General features: G+C 41.6%; 1 long non-coding RNA gene across 17 annotated transcripts in view; it reads right to left on the reverse strand.

Annotated features, from left to right (window-relative positions):
• The window catches only part of LOC144310657 (uncharacterized), a 121378-nt gene that overhangs the window by 14714 nt on the left and 92562 nt on the right, over nucleotides 1-14102 (reverse strand). For 15 of the 17 annotated variants that reach the window (XR_013376316.1, XR_013376313.1, XR_013376306.1 and 12 more), the window contains 3 exons: nucleotides 9013-9196; nucleotides 8043-8161; nucleotides 7486-7685 (listed from right to left, as the gene is read on the reverse strand). This is a non-coding gene — a long non-coding RNA (uncharacterized LOC144310657). Of the gene's footprint in view, nucleotides 1-7485; nucleotides 7686-8042; nucleotides 8165-9012; nucleotides 9197-14102 lie in introns of all 17 variants that reach the window. The other 2 variants (XR_013376310.1, XR_013376320.1) reach the window with 2 other exon arrangements.

A 14102-nucleotide genomic window follows, 5' to 3' on the forward strand; every position in this document is an offset into this window, starting at 1 on the left:
GAGGGTGAGGAATTTGCCCAAGGTCTCAGAGCTCAGAAGCGGTGGGTGGCAGCAGGATAAGAGAGTACTCTCTTTCTCCACGGCCACTGGCCACTGCAGGGTCATTCGTGCCAGCCCAGCCATCTGCACTTTAGTGACAGCTCTGCTACCCGACCCAGAAGAGAAGGAGGAGGAGGAGGAGGAGGAGGAGGAGGAGGAGGAGGAGGAGGAGGAAGAGGAACTCTAACACACCTCACTCCTCAGAGATAATCAAGGCTACTCTAGTTTTATTTCTAAAGGAGTGGCTTTTCTTACCTAAAGGTTGTGTTGCTAAGGGTTTGGATTCTATTCAAAGGGATTAATCTTTTTCTAATGGGCCTCTGAACGTAATAATGGGAGAAAGTATGCAGGATGAAGGCTTTTGTGTGTGAAGTCTCCTGAGAAAGTGGTAACAAATCCCCAGGAAGGATACTGGGGAAGGGAACCTGAATGGGACTGTGGGGTCCTCCTGGCTTCTGGATCCCACTCTTGAGGGTGATGGATAGTGGGTGGGATGCATGCTGGTACAAAGAAGAAAATCCAGTCCCCAGGCCAGCAATGCCATGCAAGGCAGGCTCAACAGAACAGAGGTCTGCACACTTTTTTCCTCATGTACCCTTAAAACAGCTCTGTACCCCCTCACACATTTTAAGTTGACATCTGAAGTTTTTCAGCGAAACTTTAAACAACATGTTGTAAATATTGACATTTTAAAATAAAATTGCTACATTGCTCTTTTGCATGTACCCTATTTGGTCTAAATACCAGTTACTTAAAACCCACCACAATCCATTTGAAAAATGTACAAACAAACTCTTCTGTAGCAGCTGGAGATGGTACATTATTCTTTTTTCTTCTCGAAAAACTCCTTGAACTCCTGTTTCTAGGTCACTTCTCCCACAGGATTGTATCCTAATGTATTAGATTTTTTATGCTAGAAGCTTAGTCATTTATTGATCACTCAGCACTTCTGTGAAATGTATGCATAAATTTTAAAATTGATTTACTTTCCTGAAACCATAAAGCAATAGGTGTTTAAAAGAGGGGTGGGGAGGGAGATGATGAAAGGTGCTGTGGGAAAGAAAGGAGGATTTGCCAGAAGGAAAACTGTTGGTGAGATCAATGGTAGGAAAAAACATATATGGAAGTTGAGGGGCTAGAAGTTGATTCCCCTAAAACTATCTATGCCTGCACATTTCTTGAAGAGTCTTTAGGGGACAGCCCACGTGGCTCAGCGGTTTAGCTCCACCTTCAGCCTAGGGCGTGAATCCTGGAGACCCGGGATCCAGTCCCACATCAGGCTCCCTGCATGGAGCCTGCTTCTCCCTCTGCCTGTTTCTCCCTCTGCCTGTGTCTCTGCCTCTCTCTCTCTCTCTCTCATGAATAAATAAAAATAAAAATAAAAATCTTTAAAAAAGTAAATAAAAGTCTTTAGGTACCTCCACAGGGGCATGTGCCTCAGACTCAAGACGATGAAGCGGAGGTCTGAGTTAAAGCCACGTCCTCCTGACCCCAGACCCCTTCCTTACCAGCAGCTTTCGAGCTACTAGATAGTCAGGGAGTGAATGTGATCTACACCCACCTATGCCTTAAGTTCAAACCAAAATCCCTCAGCAACCCTGAGATGCTATTCGGACAGCTCCACAACATCTCAAAACTCCCATTAGCTCTATGGGAACCAGTGGATATCCAACTGGGAAGAGCACCCGTGCCTGGACGGCAGGGCTAGACAGGACACAGGAGTTCACTCTGATCTGGGAAGAGGCAGCAGCGGTCACCACTACAGTTCCCATGAGCCCTCATCTCCAGACCCTGGTCTCATCTGTCAACCCCCAACTACCTGAAATACTTTCCCCACTATATTATCCGTGTTGTGCGCCCAACTGGAAACATTCATTCTTTGGACTTTGATGATTTTACTTAAGTATCACCTCCTCTGACTTATTTAGCAAAACCGATTACCATATCCTCTGCATATTAAGTAGTATTCTTAAACTCAGCACATTGTGCTATCTATGTGTGAGTGACTGTGTCTTGCCTTCTTTGGAGGCATGAACCATATCTAACCATCCAGTGTCCCATTTAATCAATAACTGGGAAATGACTAAAGTCATGAAGGGACATTCAAAGGAAATGTTTCTAGAAAAAGTTTAATGGGCCAATTATGTGTGTGTGTGTGTGTGTGTGTGTGTGTAAGATTTAGGTACTTTTTTCTTTTTTAAGTGATATTTAGGTAGTATTTTTTGTGTTTTTTTTTAAAAGATCTATTTATTTATTTTAGAGAGAGCGAGAGATACACACACACACAAGGGAGGAGCAGAGGGAGAAACAGAATCTCAAGCAGAGCCCACACGGAGTACAGAGCCTGACATGAGGCTCAGTCCCGCAACTCTGAGATCATGACCCAAGCTGCAATCAGAAGTCAGATGCTTAACTGACTGAGCCACCCAGGCACCCATTTTTAATGTCAGCTGTTGAAGCTACTTACTTTGGCCCCTAAAGTATACCATGCTCAGGAAAAATGGCTTCAGATGCTCTACAGGAGCTACAGCACATAGTGAAACCTATGTTCATTTTCTTTTTTCTTTTTTTTAATATTTACTTATTTATTATTTATGATAGACATAGAGAGAGAGAGAGGCAGAGACACAGGAGGAGGGAGAAGCAGGCTCCATGCCAGGAGCCCAACGCGGGACTCGATCCCGGGACTCCAGGATCACGCCCTGGGCCAAAGGCAGGCGCTAAACCGCTGAGCCACCCAGGGATCCCCCTATGTTCATTTTCTGTTTGCATTCCATCCATCTGTTGCTAAACACCACTGAAAAAGACCTTGATCATTTTGGAAAACACAGGGCATCCCAGGTAGCAGAAGGTAAAGTCATCAAGAATTGCACGACCATCTTATTAGGATGTAAAACAGTACATTTAGCCAGGACTGTCTTAGCTCCTAGAGAAATGTGTCACCAAACATGTCACACAAGCCACTGTGCTGGGCTAAGTAGAATTCATTTTGATCCTTCAGATGTTGGTTTTGTTCTTGAATTCCTCAGATGTTCTGACCCCACCTACCCCACGGATGGACCTTACTTATGGATGTAGAAATTTAAATCATTATCGTACTATAGGTAGATTATGCTTAATTTCTCTAATTTCACTTTTATTTTATGTTCTTCAAAATAAAATTTTCATTTCAATCCTGTATAGATTTGATTCCCTGAATCAGTTTATTGTCTCCATCCCAGTTTATTAATTATAGCTTCCATCATTGTGAATTTTATTTTGTGGCTATAATAGCTACCAAACCCAATTTCTCATATCATATAATGCAGATCTAATTTCCACAAGAAACTTTGATTAATCCATACATTTTTTTTTCTTGTTTGGTTCAATAACAAAGATGTGCATATGCAGATTGAATCACTGCCAGTTTTCTTTTGTGGTGACTCCTTACCTACATTCAGTGTGCCCTGGGAAAGACTTTGCAGTTTCAAATGATACCAACACATTGTGATCCTTTGGTCAAGCTTAGTCTAAATTAACAATAAGATGGAAAGTTTTACTCAGGATTTTGTTGGTCACAACAGGAAGGATTAGAAAACAGCGGGGGGGGGGGGGGGTGTCAAGCCACTCTGTTTCCTGCTTGAACAAACAGGTGTATAGAGGACCCAGGACACAGAATATCCAGATGAGGCCTGAATACAAACAGCATAAAGATGAGGTTGAGGAGTTTCGATGGGGACAGTGTGTGAATGGCTTTGAACATGGTCAAGATGCAGTTCAATTACAACTGCTGTTGGGGCTAGGTCACCCTTTCCAAGCATCTGGCCCTCCAGTCTCCTGGCTTCTGGGAGGAATCATCAGTCTGGTCCAAGGCTACATGGAGTGTGCTGTTCTTGGGCTGTGACCCCTTTTAGGCCAGCACATGTGTGCTTTGCTTCCTGCTTCAACCACGTGCCTCAGTTGTGGGGCAGAAACTGAGCACAGTTAGGAAGAGACAGTGAACAGCAGGGCACAACCCAGGCATTTCTGGGTCCTGGGTTGAGACACAATCATAAAATATCCTCAGGGACACCTAGGTGGTTCAGAGGCTGAGCATCTGCCTTTGGCTCAGGTTATGATCCCGGGTCCTGCTTCTCCCTCTGCCTATATCTCTGCCTTTCTCTATGTGTCTCTTGTGAATAAATAAATAAAATCTTTAAAAAATATATTTTTTTAAATATCCTCAAATTTTCACCATTCTTCCTCGAGCAAGTTGCTTAAACTTATGCAGGGTCCATTTTCTCACATGTAAAATGAGAGAGCTGGTGAGAATTCATGAAAAGAACTTCTCTCAGGGAGTGCTCACTGTAGGCCCGGCACTCCTCTAGGTGCTTTACGGAAAAGGGCTCACCCCGCAGAACAACCCAATCAGGCAGGCACTAGTACGACTCTCTTTACAGCATGAAACCAAAGCCCAGAGAGGTTAATAACTTGTTCAAGATTTCACAGTTAGTTCTGGGTGGACTTGAACCCTGGGACTCTACTTGTTAAGTAACCCCCTCACCAACACACACACACATACACACACACACACTCGACCTAATTAATTAGCATGAGTGTCTGAGGTTTTTAGAGCAAATGGACTCCTTGATTGGGAAACCTGCAGAAGTGCCCTGCCAGAGGGCTAAGCATAGAGGTGACATGATGAAATGTAAACTTTAGAAAGATTGTTGTGCCTATCCTCTCCCAAGGTTAGGACTGAAGTACCCTCCCTAGGATGTGGGAAGTCACGTGAAAAAAAATAATAAATTCAGACTGCAGACTCTAGAACAGGAAGGGCTTTCCCATGTCAGCTGCCCTGACCCCCTGCTGTTGTCTGAGATCCCCAGGGGAGGACCTGGGCACAACACTGAGGCAAGTTAGAGCAAGCTCCCATTCCAGCAGCTCCTACCTCAGTTCTAACCCAGTCCTCCAGTGCCACACTGCCTCAACAGCATTCGGGAAAAGAGTAAAAAGAATAACCCAACCAGTGCGATCATGGTGTTCTTGTGTGAAAGAGCCCATAGACACACCCCTCAATGCCTGACCTCCGCTTAGCCTCTCAGATTTCTCTGGAAATAACACTCTCCTTATCCTGCACAGTTCCCAGCAGACTTATCGTTGGCCTTTCCCTGGGAACAGAGGTACTTCAGAGACATCTACTTCTGACTGTCAGAATGAGAAAAACATCTGAATGGTGTTGGAGGGGTGGGGTGCAAGGTTTCAGTTCTTTTGATGCTTTTAACCTCTGTTTTAACCCACTGCAAACTTATCAGACACCTCCTTTTTCCCTCTGCGTTTCCCCCTCTCCCCTTACCTAGCCATCTCTCCAAGTGCCTGGCCTTTGCAGACAGCCCACTTAGATCTGGATCATAACTTTTCCATGGCATGGTTGCACAGCCCCTGAGCAAGTCACTAAGTACCTAATTATTCTGAGCTTCAGGTTCCAAATCTATGAAATGTGATAATTGTATCTTCCTCAAGGAGTTGTACTCAAAGGTTAAATGAAATTGCACAAAGGGCAATGTTTGTAAAATATCTTTAAATCATCCCCTCCCTTTTTTATGATAAGCCTGAGCAGCATGTCCTCTACATCAAAGTAGAGAAATAGAATAACAAATGCTACCTTATATTTTCAAGGCACTTGAAGTCACACATTAGTGTTGCTACATTGTTGGCTCTAATTTTGTTTACTGATGCATGAGTGAAATTCCATTCTCCAAGTATTTATGAAAACTTAAGAGTACCTACCTCCTTGTGTTGCTGTAAGGATTAAGTGAATTCATTCAAATATTTAGAAAAAGAGTTATTTCTTATTATGTATATTGCTATTATGATTGTAGACCAGCTGCTTTGATAGCTGCCAAGAACATGGAAATGAGTAAGACACAGATTTTGCCCTCAAGAAAGGTCCAGGCATCTTATTGACTTCTTTTAAAGGTAAATGAAAAGAAACTCAGAAAAGTAATTTATTTGCCAAGATTGTGAGTTGTTATGTGACTGGGACAGGGCTCTAACCCAAACCATTTGAGTTGGAGAACATTTCCATGTTCTGCACACCACAGTATCAGATCATATTGTTTGATTTCAGCTCTCCTCCAACATGATCAAATCCTTGATCATGACTGTTACTACCAACCAGTTTTATGACTCCTGTGCTGAGATGCTCCTTGGGTTTTAAGGACAGAGAACAAAGAGAAAGAGGGTCTAGAAAATTATATATATATAATTTTATATATATATAATTAAATAAAATTTTATATATAAAATTATATATAATTTTATATACAAAATTATATGTAATTAAATTAAATAAAATTTTATATATAATTTATATATAATATATAACTATATATTATATAAAATTATAAATATATGATTTTTATATAGTTTACATAGATAAATTATATAAGTTAAATATATATGTATAAAATATATAATTACAGATAAATAATTATAAATTATAAAAGATTCTTTATCAATATATATTATGTTTGTATTATTATATTACTACTAAAAACAATTTTATTATTATGAATTTATAAATATAAATTTAAATATATGTATATATATATATATGAAATCATACATAAATGGAGAGAGAAACAAAGCCTGTTGTTTACGAGGCACCAACCTAGAGATCCTTTTACTAGATACCTTCATATATCTCACTTATGATGAATATTGCTGCCCTCATTATTCTCAAAACCACATCTTAACAAAAAATCATATACTTCTCAGGTAGCTGGGGGGGGGGTTCTGGATCTGAGTCAGAGCAGCTTCTAATCTAACACCACAGAATTTACATTCCAAAAATATTGAGACAGTATTGGAGCTGTCTTCCTAGTTTGGTAGAGTTGACATCTAGAGTGTTATAAGCATTTCAGATTTGCTCGTCTAGCCTTTCATTCTATTCTTATCAAGCAGCTTCTAGATCCTGGCTCCTGTGCTAGGGATCAGAGATGTGAACAACACTGTCCTAGCCTGCAGGGAGAACCATACAAAGATAATGACAAAAGATGAGAAAATAAAAGTATGTTCCCAATGAATCCCAAAGGTGAGATGGTTAGCATGGTGTCACACTCGCTTGTGACACAAGAGAAAAGACTATGTGGTGAATGACATGAGGTACTCAACAAGTGCTTGCTGAATGGATGAAAGCTGGACAACCCAAGAGAAAGGTCAGCATCTGGGAGAAGTCTACTCTACTACACACCCATGTAACTTTTCCTCTATGCAGCTCAGTCCACAATACACACTGAGGACCTACTGTGTACTTGGCACTTTTCCAACCATCAGTCTGATTTCATCAAAGAACTCACCATCCCATAAGAAATCAAACAAGCCAATGTAAAGAGCACAATCTAATGAATCCTAATGCTAATGTGACCAGCGCACACGAGCCACTCAAGAGTTGCAATCAATAAAGGAACTTTATATGTCTCTCACCTGCTCAGTGGGGTAGTCTTTCCTATATTCCTGATGAAGATGAGGTAGGCCCCTGACTGCCTTGTTTACTCTTAGATGATCAGAAGTTTTGTAGTCATTTAAAATCCTTAATAAAGGGCTCCTGGCTGGCTCAGTCGGAGGAGTATATGACTCTTGATCTTGGGGTCGTGAGTATGAGCCTATGTTGGATGTAGAGATTACTAAAAAAGAATAATAAATAAAATAGTTTTAAAAAATCCTGAAGTAAAATCTTAATTCAGCAAAGTCAATGTAATAAGCAAAGCTTCCAACTTTGCGGAAGATGAATGCTTTCTCCTCCTCCTCCGTTTCTGGTCTACTGCAGTCCAGGGGAGGGTTATAGACAATGTCTGCATCCTTTCACACCCCACCTCCTCCTCCCAAACTTTGCTACCTTTGGTCTGGGGACATCATTCTTCCCCACTATCCCGCAGCCCCTGAGGTGGCACACAGTCTATCCTGCATGTAATAGGCCCTCTGTGATAAATTTTTGACAGATTCATTTGAAGACGCTGTTGACTACAGCTGTATGGCATTACCTGTTCCCATTGTATCCACTGCCCATCTTTCTGCAAGAGCCTCCAGTATCCATCCGTGTATGCGGTAATGGAGACAACATACCCTGTACCGTAGCTGTTGCCCCTACAGCATTTCTCTGCTGCTAATGAAAGAGCGAATTAATCTTTCTTGAACCTCTATATGTCAGGTACCAATCATTTCACTCATTTCCCAAAATAACCCTAAGGAATATGTATCACTTTACCACTTTTCCAGATAGGAAAAGTGAGTTTCCAGCAGGTTAAGTAACATGCCTGAAGACACACAGCATCTACAGGGCAGAGTTAAGTTTAAGGATCTCTGACTCTGAAACCCATGGGCCGTAATGAAAAGACAAGTCAATTATGAGACAGGAGACCTGGGGCTCATCTCAGCTCTGCCATTCATTTGACCATGGCCTTGGCTAATTTCCACCTCCTGTCTGAGTTTCCTCATCTGTAGATGAAGGAGCTGGATACGGTGACCACTGTGGACCTTCCAATTGCAGAGCTCTGAACTACTGATAGGTGCTTAAGTTAGTCCCACTGGCCAGCCTACATGTTTTAATTCAGAATTTCCCTTGTGGTAATCTCTCTTGTCTTGTTATTTCCTGCCTGCACTTCTAATCTCCTTCATCTGGGGTCATTCGTATTTCTTTTATGTTACTCATGTTTACAGAGGGCCTGACTTAGCATCATCTGCAGATTTCATCAAAGGGTATTTATTCACCACCTACTTAAGGGACCTTAATGGGCCAAGTGAAATACCAACCCAGGGCTCACATCCTGATCACTTTCTTCCTTTTCACAGGTTCTCTAAATAACTGCCCTCCAAGTGGGTTAGGACTATCCTGAAAACCTGGGGCTTTGGGTCAGCTGGACCTGGGTAGAAAACTTAGGAGTTACTTAACCTTTAGCCAACCTTTCTGGACTTCAGTTCCTTCATCTAGGAAACAGGAATAATTACACCCACCTCAAAGGGCTGTTTGAAGTCCTGGCACTGTGTGTGGAATATGGAATGGTCCAATCCAAGGCCTGGAATAAGTTACTGCCCTTCCACCTTCTCCAACACTCAAGGCTTCAGGAATGGCCGCCAAGAAAACAGAGCTTTCAAAAGAGGTTCTCTCTTTATCTGAATAGCATCATGGAGAATTTTCCTGCAATGACATATAATATTGCCCATATGCCTCTTAACACCTCTTAGACATATATTGTGTACCTTTGGCCTATAATAAAGAAGGGAAACAAAAATCTCAGGTCTCCCTGGTGAGTGACCTTGGAGAGGTTATTTAATCTTGCTAAGCCTCTTTTTATGAGGCTTCTCTAAGTCTCTACATTTTTCCATAGCTGTGAGGATTAAATGGAGTAATGCAGATATAATGTCAGGCAATGATAGGTACTTCATACATCAGATGGCACTACATTTGACTTCCCTCTACCATTTACTAACTTGAAGACCCCTTTAAGGCCTAATTTCTACAGCTGTCAAATGGGGATCATGATTCTTATGTTTAATGTGATTGTGCAGGTCCATGCAGTGCCATTAGTGGGAGTGCCTATCACATACAAAGTGCTTGTATATGGTAAGATCTATTCCTTCACTTTTCCTGGATGCTTTTGAGTTGTGTTGTCATGATTAAGAAGAACTAAGGGGTATATTTAAAGAAAAAAAGAGGTAGAGATGCACAAGGGCAATACAAGAGACATATATTCCTTTTGTTTGTTTGGGTTTTTTGGAGGGTTCCTAAGAGTTAAACTTGGGGCAGGATCGAGATATCAAGATGGTTCCACATAAACAAAAACTTTACTAGGGGATTACATTTGGTTCATATCAAAATCACTCAGATCCAAAGATGCATTCCAAGCAGTTGACATCCATTTCAGTTGGATGCTAATCCCACTTTAAAAATTAATCCAAACTTGACAAGAAGCTGATCTCATGTACCTCACCAGGACATCCCACTCCCAATCAGTTTCCTATGAAGGAAATGGGGAGCCTGGCTGTCAAAGCCAGAAATGAAGACACGCCTTTCCCTCATTCCAGCTGAAATGTGCAGTTTCAGAAAGGACTGAAACAGCCTGGTTAAATCTCATAAATCACTGCTGCTCTAGCCTCTTTGCCTTTCACTTGAGATTTACCAAAAAAAAAAAAAAAAAAGGCACGCGTGTCCTTTCCTGAGATCACTGGATCCTAGAGCCCCAGCACTGGAAGGGCCTCCAGGAGCTTGACTCTTCCCTTCTCATCAGTCCTTCACACGAAATAGTTACCAAAGCCCACAGTTCTGTCCTCCTGCCATTCCCTAAACCCAGTTCTTCAACTTTATCCCAGCTTTTGCTCCGTTGGTCAAAATCTCATCACTTCTCACTTAGACTATTGCAGTTATATCTCAAATCTTCAGGACTCAGCCCATCCATCCTCTCTCCTACAGTCAACATCTTTACAATATGCCAATATGACAATACTACTCCTTGTTTAAAAGCCCCCAGCAGCACCTCTCAGGATCAAGTACAAAGTGTCCACTTTCACTGCTGACACTGGGCATGTTCTGCCCCATCTCTATCTCTTAAGATTCTTTCTCTGCCACTGTACCCCCTTATACTTTGTACCCCAGCCATAATTAACTTTGAACTGCTGTCTTATTTCTGGAATGCTTTAATATACCTGGAATGACCAGAGATCCCCAATGCACTCTTCAAAACTAACGTAAATATAATCTCCTTTTGAAGGCTTTCCTGACTTCTCTCCATCCTCAAGCACAGTTATCTGCTTTCCTGCCTGTAGCCCCACACACATGTCATCACTCTGTTTACGCTGTCTTAGAATTATCAGTACACATGTCTGTTGTCCCCACTATGCTCTGAATTCCTTGAAAGCTAAAGCCATATTGTAGTATCTTGGATTCCCATGTTCATAGTAGGTGTGAATGCACTCACAGTCTGTAAATATTCACTGACTGTCTACCATGTGTGTAGCACTGGGAATTTAGAGATGAACATGGACTCTGTACTCAAAGACCCTACAGCCTGGAGGCACAGCAAACATATAGAGGCAAAGAATAACACAATGTGACATGGTAGACAGAACAAAAGGTACTCTCAGTAGAATCCCAAGGAGAGGCCTTGGGACAAGCTGGGTTGGGAGAGAGGGAAGAAGAATATTTCCAAGAGGATATGATATAAGCTCTTTCTTTTCAATTTGAATTGCATTTGGACTTTTAGAATTTCAGGTTTATAGTTCAAGATGGCAGACCGGACATGGCTCCCAGATAAGACCCATTGAACAGCTAACAAAGATGTATAAAATAGAATACATAAATCCCTGACAGTACTGATTAACAGACTAAAAAATTGGGTGCAATCCACACACAAATCTCTGAAGGGTGGAAAGCAAATGCAATTACTGAGGCCTGAGGCATAAGCTAGAACACAAGAGGCAGGGAGAGACACAGAAGACTGCAGTGAGTGTGTGATCCAATGTAACATGGTGGAGCCCTAGAATGGCCTGGGAACAGGAGTGAGCAGGCCTGGGGAGCCAGAAAGGGTTATTGGGATGGTCATCATGAAGGGATCAAGGCTAGCCTGAGGAGGGCCCAGAGTCAGCATGACAGCTGGGGATGGAGGCAGAGAAGAGTTCAGGGCAAAGCCACAAGACCATCTTGAGCTGAAAAAAAAGGAGAAAGATCCTCCAACCAGGAAGAAAGTATGCTGCAGGGCTCCAACCCCACAGCACATTCCTTTTCACCGTGGAAATTGTAGGAGCTCAAGCAAACTGCTCTACTCTTTACCATGCACAATAAGGACCAGCCTGCCATCCAAGAGGACCTGCTCATCTACACAGAGCTCTCCATCAGCCCTCCCACCTGGAGAAAAGGCCTTTTGGATAAGTGGACCTGAATCACTAAAGGAAACCATGGCAGCCAGTTGCCTGTGCTGTCAAGTGAGAGTCACAAATAAAAGTAAGCCAACTGGGTCAACATTTGAGGAAAACTGATGAGAAATAGAAATCCCAAAACTAAAAAAAAAAAAGCAAGCAGTGGCGCCTGGATGCAACAGAAATAAGGAAAAAACAGAAGAGAATTTTCAAGATATATTTCACCACAAGCCAAGTTACTGTCCCCATGAGAAAGAGGTAGTCAAGCGTCCTTAGAAATATGAATTGTGTTCACCAATAGGCAAAAAGTTTCAGCAATGGAGCCAAATGATAGGTTGGTCATGGCTAGAGACCAAATGAGTCCTCTGGGAGATGAAGTCAAAGAAATCCCATGGCATAGGTACCAGAAGACAAGAGGAGGGAAATATGTGAAAATTGTAAGTCAGACTAAATGGAGAACAAGTCCAGATGGCTCAGAATTCCTATAATAGGAGTTTCAGATATGGAGCTACTAGTGAAAGCCTTGGGGTGGCATAGATATCAAAGAAAAAAATTGGGAAAAAAACATATTCCTCATCCTTAAATAGAGATTCGAGTCTTCCGAGGTTGAAAGGATCATTTCAGTGTGAAACATGACAGATATAAACAAACAAACAAACAAAATGAAAGCCCACTCTCAGTCATGACCTGGTGAAATTGTGGCAAGACAATCCTAAAAGATGCCAGGGAATTTGGCAATAAATGTGCCTGAAAAGGACAAAGGATCAGACTGCATTCAGATTTTGTATCAACAATCACTGACCCCAAAAGACATGGAAGAGTGTCTCTGAAGTTATGAGGGAACATGCTTTTGGATTTAGAACTTGATAAGCAGTGTGAAGCTAATTTAAGAATTTCCAGGATTTGGGGGGACTCCAGAAGATTTTGTAATAGGCAAAGAATGACTACTCCCCACCCAAGGTGTCACATCCTAATTCCAGAAACTTATGATTATGTTACCTTATGTGGGCTTGTAGATATGAACAAATTAAGGACCCTGATGTGGGTCATTAAAAGTGGGAAACTTTTTCCTTTGCAGTCAGAGGGAGATGTGACTGCAGAAGAATGGTCAGAGGGATATCACATTGCTGACTTTGAAGGCAGAGGAATGCGGCCATGAGCCAAAGGATGCAGAGGCCTCTAAAAGCCAGAAAAGGCAAGGAAACAGATTTTCCCTGAGTGTCTCCAGAAAGGAATTGAGCTCTGCTTATATTTTGATTTTAGCCTAGTGAGCCTTATGTCAGACCTCTAACCTATAGAAGTGTTAAGATAATAAACGCGTGTTGTTTTAAGCCATGAAGCTTGTAGTGATATGTTACAGCAGCAACAGGTAACTGTACAGTTACCTCCCACACTCCTCTTCTGAAAACAATTACTTGGGAATACACTCTGGCAAAATGAAAAAGGAAGCTAAGAAAGAGAAATAAATATGATGCAAGAAACAGTGGAACTAATCCAGAAGTAAAATGTAAAAACTGGCTTTACAGCCATGCAGTAAATCCAGCAAGCATTTCATCAAAATTGGAACAGAAAGCCAGAAATTGGGATGCCTGGGTGGCTCAGTGGTTTGGCGCCTGCCTTCAGCCCAGGGCGTGATCCTGGAGACCCGGGATCGAGTCCCATGTCAGGCTCCCTGCATGGAGCCTGCTTCTCTCTCTTTTTCTCTGCCTCTCTCTCTGTATCTCTCGTAAAGAAATAGAAAGAAGAAAGAAGAAAGAAAGAAAGAAAGAAAGAAAGAAAGAAAGAAAGAAAGAAAGAAAGAGCCAGAAGTTTCCGTGGGAAAAAAATCTTAAAGGAGGAAGCAAATTCCACTGCAAAATCAGAGGCTAAGAAGCCCCATGACCTCTAATATATGGTGAATACATTTGCATATTCTACAAATTTTTAAAATATCCACTAGGAACTTTGGGAAAAATGAAAAGTTGTACAAACATCATGAACCAAATATATATGAATTTAAGTGACAGAGAGTAAGGAAAGAAATCTATTTACCTTTGATAACAGGAATATTTCTCTTAAGCTTAGAATTAACCATTTCTTCTCCATAGGTTAAGTAATACTTCTATATTCTGTATTAAATACTGTTTACCCAATTATAATATTTGAGATGCCTTTTTTGAGGGGTTAGAATTAACCAATAGACAAAACAGGTG

This window comes from Canis aureus, chromosome 3, assembly GCF_053574225.1.
Source record: "Canis aureus isolate CA01 chromosome 3, VMU_Caureus_v.1.0, whole genome shotgun sequence".
Lineage (NCBI taxonomy): Eukaryota > Metazoa > Chordata > Mammalia > Carnivora > Canidae > Canis > Canis aureus.